Source organism: Phocoena phocoena, chromosome 1 (genome assembly GCF_963924675.1).
Source record: "Phocoena phocoena chromosome 1, mPhoPho1.1, whole genome shotgun sequence".
Lineage (NCBI taxonomy): Eukaryota > Metazoa > Chordata > Mammalia > Artiodactyla > Phocoenidae > Phocoena > Phocoena phocoena.
The window spans coordinates 30,304,341-30,312,059 of record NC_089219.1 but is presented as its reverse complement, the minus strand read 5'-3'; positions in this window follow the sequence as shown (position 1 = coordinate 30,312,059).

The following is a 7,719-nucleotide window of genomic DNA, read 5'->3' as shown; positions in this document are numbered from 1 at the left end:
CTAGGTTGAATGTGGAGAGATGGCCAGCAGCTTGAAGTATTGACAGGTGTGAAGATAGGCGAACCAAGCTGGAGATGGATATACGAAGGAGACAGAGGGCTCTGGACTAAGAAGATGGCAGGGCACTGGAGAAGGGAGAGTGTTCGTTGAGGACGTACTACATGCCAGAACGTGCTAAGTACTCTGTTTTATGGCAACTGTGTTTTGGAGTGTCTGCCCAGTCACACCCCGTTCTTTGGAATTGTCCTCTATCCACAATCCCTCCTGGAAGGAAATTTTTCTTGGTCATGCCTCGCTGCTTGCGAGATCTTAGTTCCCTGCACAGGGATTGCACCCGGGTCCCGGCGGTGAAAGTGCCGGGTCCTAGCCACTGGACTGCCAGGGAATTCCCCACAATCCCTCCTGAAGGCACGTGCCCAGGCAGCCACATGAACGCTCTCTCCCTGGAATGGGCTGGGACCCTGGGAGACAGAAGTAGATCCTGGGCAGCCACGCTGTTAGGTCACAGAGAGCTGAGGCCGGGTTGGGACGGAAGTGGCCTTGTAGAAGCTGGTCTTCAGAGAGAAGGCACAGCTGCACAGACAGAAGTGGTGATAAGGGACCATGGGACCCCACAGAGGGACAGATGGAGAGTGATGACTGTCACCTTTCTGGTTCCCGAGAGGCAGCCCATCTCTCCGGCGTTTTGATTCTTCTCCTTGGATACTCACCAGATTATCAGTTGTAGCGTTCTGGTAAACCTCATTTTCCTTGAGCTGGCTTAAGAGGGTTTCTGTTCTTTGCCACCAAATGACATTGAATTGACACATGAACATTCTGTCTTAAGTGTAAAGTGCCTAGTGTAGTGCTTGGCTCATTACTGGCAACAGCAAAAATGGTAGCTATTATTATCTCATTTACTCCTCAAAGTAACCTGATAAGACAGAAGGTATTATCATACCCATTGGAAAGATGGGGAAATTGAGGCTCACTGATGCATTCCATAAATACTAGTTGAGTTCCAGTGCTGGGGATACCGGAGAGAAAAGAGCCTGGCTTTGAAGATGCCTGTATTCCCATGGCAGAGACAGACACCAAACAAACAAATAATAAACAAGAAAACACCAGGCAGAAATAAAGTGCTGTGAAGAAAATAATACAGAACAGCCTGTTGGAGCTACTTAGGCTGGAGAAATCCTCTCTGAGGAGGTGACACTTGAGCTGAGATGTAAATGACAAGAAGGGCAGGCCATGTACGGACCTGGGAAAAGAACATTCAACGCAGAGGGAAAAGCAAAAAAAGACTGTCCGGCAGGATTGAGTTTGGGGCTCTCAGGGGACAGCAAGAGGTCACCATGGGCAGTCGGAGAGCAGGGGCAGGCCACCAAGGGTTTTGTGAATCAGGGGAAGTATTTGGCCTTAATTCTAAGTGCACTGGGAAGATTTAAGAGTGCCATGGTAGACAGCTCCCCAGAGATTCCTACATGCATCCCCAAAACCTGTGAATGTGTTACCTGACCTGGAAAAAGGGATTTCACAGCTTGACTAAGTCAAGGCTCTCGAGATGGAGAGATTATCTTAAATCATCCAGGTGGGCCCAGTATAATCACAGGGGTCCTTATAAAAGGGAGGCAGGAGGCTCAGAGTCAGAGAACAAGATGTGATAACAGTGCCAGAAGTCAAAGCAATGCAAGGAAGGGGCCACGAGCCACGGAATGTGGGTGGCCTCTAGAAGGCGGAAAAGGCAAGGAAACAGAGTCTTCCCCAGAGCCTCCAGGGGTAACGCAGCCCTACATTGGGCTTCTGACCTCTCGAAGAGTAAAGATAATAAATTTGTGTTATTTTAAGCCACTGAGGTTGTGGTAATTTGTTACAGCAGCAATAGGAAACTCATACAAGTGCTATGATTTGATTTATATTTTTTTAAAAAATCACCCTGGCTGCTGTGGATTGTGGGGACAAAAGGGAAGCCAGGAGACCAGCATCACCAGGCAGGCAATGACAGTGCCTGGACCAGGGTGATGGGAGAGGAGATGGAGCCCAGTGCATGGGTTCAGACACCCTCTGGAGGCAGAACTGCAACAGCTTGGGGAGTAAGGAGATGGCAATCCAGAATGCCTCTGGGTTTTACCTTCAGCAGTTGGATTTACTGGTATGGGAAAGACTGTGGGAGAAACAGGTTTAGAAGTGTCAAGGGACTCGGAAAAGGTCACCCATCCAGAAAGTGGCAAACCCAGGACTAGAACTCTCAGCCCCAACAAGTTTGAATCTGTGAGGATGATCTCACTAAGGAAAAGACTTTAGGAGATTTTTAGTTAACATTTAGTTAACACTCTATTAGTGGAGCTCTCCAAAGAAGGAGAACCAATGTGTTTTGTGTGTGTGTGTGTGTGTGTGTGTGTGTGTGTGTGTGTGTGTGTATGTGTGTAGTATAAGGAATTGGCTCACACAATTGTGGGTGCTTGGCAAGTCAAAAATCTGCAGGATAGGCTGAAGGTGGAAACCCAAGAAAGAACTGGTGTTGCAGTTCAAGTCCAAAGGCCATCTACTGACAGAATTCCTTCTTGCTCAGTGGATGTCAGTTTTTTTTTCTATCAAGGCCTTCAACTGATCAGACGAGACCCACCTACATTATGGAGGGTAATCTGCTTTCCTCAAAGTCTTAAATGTTCATCTCATCTTAAAAGTACCTTCACAGAAACATCTAGAATAATGTTTGCACCATGGCCTGCCCAAGTAGACACACAAAATTAACCATCACACTTACTTTTCTTACTATCAGACATTGTGTTTTTTGTCTATTTTAGTTCGTGGTCAAAGAGTAGCACAGAGGGCCAAAAAAAATCCTTAAGGACTGGGAGAAGAGGTTGGCAAAGGACAGAGAACAGGAGCCAGGACCGTGGAGAGAAGGCTTCCAAGAGGGAGGGGGTATCAAGAGCGGCAGAGAGGGTCTTCCCTGACGTTTCAATGGTTGGGACCCTGAGATCCCACTGCAGGGGACACAGGTTCGATCCCTGGGAACTAAGATCCCCGCATGCCGCGGGGTGGGGCCAAAAGAAAAAAAAAAAAGTTGCAGAGAGATAGAAAAGGAAGACAAAGGAGTTACAGAATGTGGCGATTAGGAGGTTGCTGGTGACCTTAGCAACGGACCACGCAGGGACTATGAAAGGAAGAAGGGCTCTTCACATGCAAGCAATGGGAACTAGAGTCCCACAGGGGAGCCAGCAAGTGAATGATTACAAAATACAATGCCCACTAGAGATTGTCATACTGAATGAAGTAAGTCAGACAGAGAAAGACAAATATCATATGATATCACTTATATGTGGAATCTAAAATAGTGGTATAAATGAACTTATTTACAAAACAGAAATAGAGTCGCAGATGAAGAGAACAAACTTATGGTTACTGGGGGGAAGGGGGGAGAAATAAATTGGGAGATAGGGATTGACATAAACACCCTTTTATATTTAAAATAGATAACTAATAAGGACTTACTGTATAGCACAGGGAACTCTTCTCAATACCCTCTGATGACCTATAGGGGAACAGAATCAAAAAAGACTGGATATATGTATATGTATAACTGATTCACTTTGCTGTACAGCAGAAACTAACACGACATTTTAAACCAGCTATACTCCAATAAAAATTGTTTAAAATTTATAGTTTAAAAATAAATAAATTTAAAAAAATACAACATCCAATGAAACAGAAAGGAAGCTGTGATAGGGAATGTTACTGGAACTGCTTAGATGGAGAGGTCAGGAAAGGCCCTTCAAGCAAAATGATGTTTAAGCTGAGATTGGAAGGAAGAAAAGAAGCTGCCCACGTGAAGGTCTGTGGGAAGGATGAGCCGGCAGGGGACTGGTGCAAAGGCCCTGAGATGAGAAAGAGTTTGGAGTGATCGAGAAGCTGAAAGAAGCTCGGTAAGGCTGAAGCCGAGAGAGGGGCAATAGATGAAGCCGGAGGGATGTGGCCTTATAAGGGATGGTGTTTGGATTTTATTCTAAGTGTGATGGAAAATCACTAGAAGGTTTAAGCAGGGAAGTAAGTGATGGGATCTGCTTTATAATTTTTAAAGTTTATTGCGGCTACTGTGTGAAGCCTGTGCTGGGGAGGGAGCAGGGATAGAGGGGAAGCCGTCAGGGATGCTTACAATGGACCAGGTAAGCCACATAGATGGCATAAAGGGGTAGCAGTGAGGTAAGCAGTAGGTGGGTTTGGGAAATGGTCTGGAGGTAGAACCAACAGAATTTGCCGATGGAGTGGGTGTGGGAGGTGAGAGACGGAGAAGAATGAAAAACCACTCCCAGTTTCCTGTTTGTCAGGTTCACTGCTGTTAACCAAGAAGGGGGAAATCAGCAGAGAAGGAGGTTCTGGGTCACGAGTTTAGTTTTAGAGGCAGGACACTGAAGGGGTCACTCTTGGCTGTCTTAGCTATCTTGATGAGGGTGGGCCTGGGTGGCTTGAGCGGGGGGTGGACACTGGTGGCAGAGTGCCCAGTGGAGGCTGGCAGGTAGCTGGGGGCTTCTTCTGCAGAGCTCAGTGGCAAGGCGCTGAGGGTTTGCAGGGCAGTTGAGATGTTGAGGTGAGGCCAGGGCAGAAATCATTATCCAGCAGTCAAAACGTCAAGAATCTGAATTAGCGGGGGAGGGAAGAGGAGGGTATGGTGGGGGCCCGTGAGGGGAGTCTGGGATCTCAGGGATGGAGCAGTTTGGGTGAGACCAAGAGGAGGGAGTGGCCATGTAAGCAGGAGGCTGAAGTGGCCTATTGACACTGTCTGGGAGGTCCGGGAGGTGCTGAACATGGCATTGACACAGAGCGTGAGGCCCCTGAGATGACGCTTGTGCCTGCGATGGAGAAGAGGACCTTGAGACAGACATCAGCGTCCTGGGTAACCAAAGAAGTTACTGGAGGGCAGGTAACCCCGGTGAGGAGAGGGGGGGTGCAGAACAGCAGGAATGGAAAAGAGCAGGAATTTCCCAGGATACTGCAGGGAGGGCCACGAAGGGCAGGCTAGGGGAAGGAGGCTGATGGCTCGTGCTCCCCCACCCCCGCCTCCCGCGAGAATCAGTGGGTTTTCCAGACCCAGCGGGGTGGGGGCTGCGGCATCCCAGAGGTGTGTTAGGGGAGCCCAAGCTCCCTACAAGGCAGAGACTCTGGGACGGTGGGTTTATGGTGGGAGCAGGCTTGCAGAGGACACACTGGCCCTTGGGAAGGGAGAATGAGAGCGGAAAGGGGAAGAGCAGGAAACTTGCCCCCCCCATCCTCCCTCTCTGGGGCTCCTCACCCCCTCCAGACTCTCCCCTTCAAAGCCAGCCTTCACAAGAGCTGCCAGGCACTCCTAATGCACGACTCCATCCTGCCTCTTATCCACTTCATAAACCCCACTGTGCTCAGGGTAAAGTCCCTGTCCTTTAGCCTGGTCCATGAGGCACTTCTGGAAGGATCACACCTGCTGCCCTCCTTCCCATGTCTCTCATCCTAAATCCCCACAAAGCAGGATGAACTTATACCTCTAAGGGCACCATGATGCATCAGGCCTCTGGCCCTTTGCACACACCATTCCCTCTGCCTGGAATGCCTTTTGCATCTCACATGCCTAGAAAATGCCAAGTCTTTCAAGCAAGCATCTCCTCTTTGGAAAAGCTTCTCTGATGCCCTCAAGGAGCCACGATTGCCCCTTTCTTTGTGCCATCACTCTTCCTCATCTACCTTGTTTCATAAATCTATCTCCCCAACTAGACCAGGAGTGCCTTAGGAGGACAGTATGATATCCATTTCTCTCTCTCTCTCTTTTTTTTCTGTACCACGCAGCTTACAGGACTGCGGTGAAAGCGCTGAGTCCTAATCACTGAGCTGCCAGGGAATTCCCTTATATCCATTTCTCTATCCTCCATTCCCAGCCCAATGCCTGGGATACAAAAGCAGTTAATATTTATGAATGACAGGACAAAATTATAGCTAGTTATAAAAAACCAGCATGAACTAAGATTCCTAGCACTGCGGTGAGCTCTTTAAATGCATTTCCTTATGTTAGGCCCGTAAGAACTGTGGTGGAGCAGGCAGTGTTACTATACTGATTTTACAGATGAGGACACTGAGGCTCAGGGAGGTGAAGTGACTGGTCCAAGGACATTGAGCTAGTTGGTGCTAGAGATGGGCTTCTAACTCAGACAAGCCTAATTCCAGTGTCGGTGCACTTGACCACTGTCCTATATTGCCTCCATGAAAGAGAGGCAGAGGACAAGATCTCAGAGGACAATGGGGTCACGGAGACTAAGGTTTGCAGGAGAGTCTGCAGTAAATTGACAATAACAAAGTCATCTTTTCTTTGAGTCACAGTGTGATCACAAGGACTGTTTGTTGCCTGCCCAAAAGCCCATCTCCCCTTCTTCAGTGCTGTCAGAGTTTTGCTTTTGTCTGTGAACACCCTACCCCCCATCATTCAGGTAAATCTTGACTGGTCTAAGCTAATTTGAGTAGCATCATCCCTCTTGTCTGGTTGGTTCAGTGGTGGGCATGTGATCCAGTTAGCTCTTTTAAATTTCTTTTTAATTGGGATAAAATAACACAGTGTTACCTTTTGAACCATTTTAGAGTGCCACGTAACTCTTTAAGTTATTGCTGGACTTGGTTGAAGATGTAGTGCCTGGAGCTGCTGCAGCCATTTTGTGATCATGAGGCTAATGGCCAACATACTGAGGGTGGTGGAATGAGATTGGAGGACAGAATCTGATGTGTGTGGTTCCTCAGCTGCTGGATCATTCCTACCTCAGCTCTTCCTGATACATGAGATAATACACCACCCTGCTCTCTAAGCCATTTTGAGCTGGTCTTCTATTACTTGTAGCTAAAAGTATATTGATACTGACACTGCGGGTGGTACAATGGTTCTCGCCTGGTAGAGGACGACATGAAGTATAAAGAATTTCACTAATCTCTAGGAGCTACTGCCCTGGCCTGAGTCCACTGACCTTAGGTCTTCTAATGAGAATGATGATCTTGGCCTGGGTGAATAGTAACAGTGACCTGGGACATCATCTGAATAAGCTTGCAGGAGCTACAAAAGATGCAGTCCTGGCTGTCTAGGGGTTCAGTTTACCAAACATCAGTTAAGTATGTTTACGGTGCTGGGATCATAAGGCTGAATCAGACACAGCCTTTGCCCTTAAGGGGCTCACACTGCAGTGGGAGAGATGACCACAGGCCAGTGATGAGTGATGAACAGGTCTACACGAGGTCCGGAGGCTGATGTGCAATGTGGCTGGGTGAAACTTCACATAAACATTTTGAAGGATGGTAAGAGAAGGGCCAGAGAAGATGGCATTTCTAGGCAGAATGACCAGCATATGCAAACCCAGGGGACCATGACTCTTTCAGGGAAATTACAAGTTATTTAGCATAATGGGAACCGGGCTGGCCACTTACAGGCTGTGTGTCTCTGAGCAAATTACCTGATGTCTCTGAGGCTTGGAATTCACATTTGTGAGAAAAAGAAAAAAGAAAGTAAAATGGTTGCCAAATTAGGTAACGGAATTTAGATGCAAAGCACAGTGCTTGGCATATATTAGGTGCACAAGAAATTCTCTTTCTCATTCATCCATTTTTGTCACATGGTTCTAATTCATTATCTTCTCTGACCCAGGTGGCTTTCTTCCCTTTCTCAGTCATTCCTGAGCCTAGTAGCGAGGCCCCCCAACTCCCACAGACTTTTCCTCAGGCAGGAAACCCGAC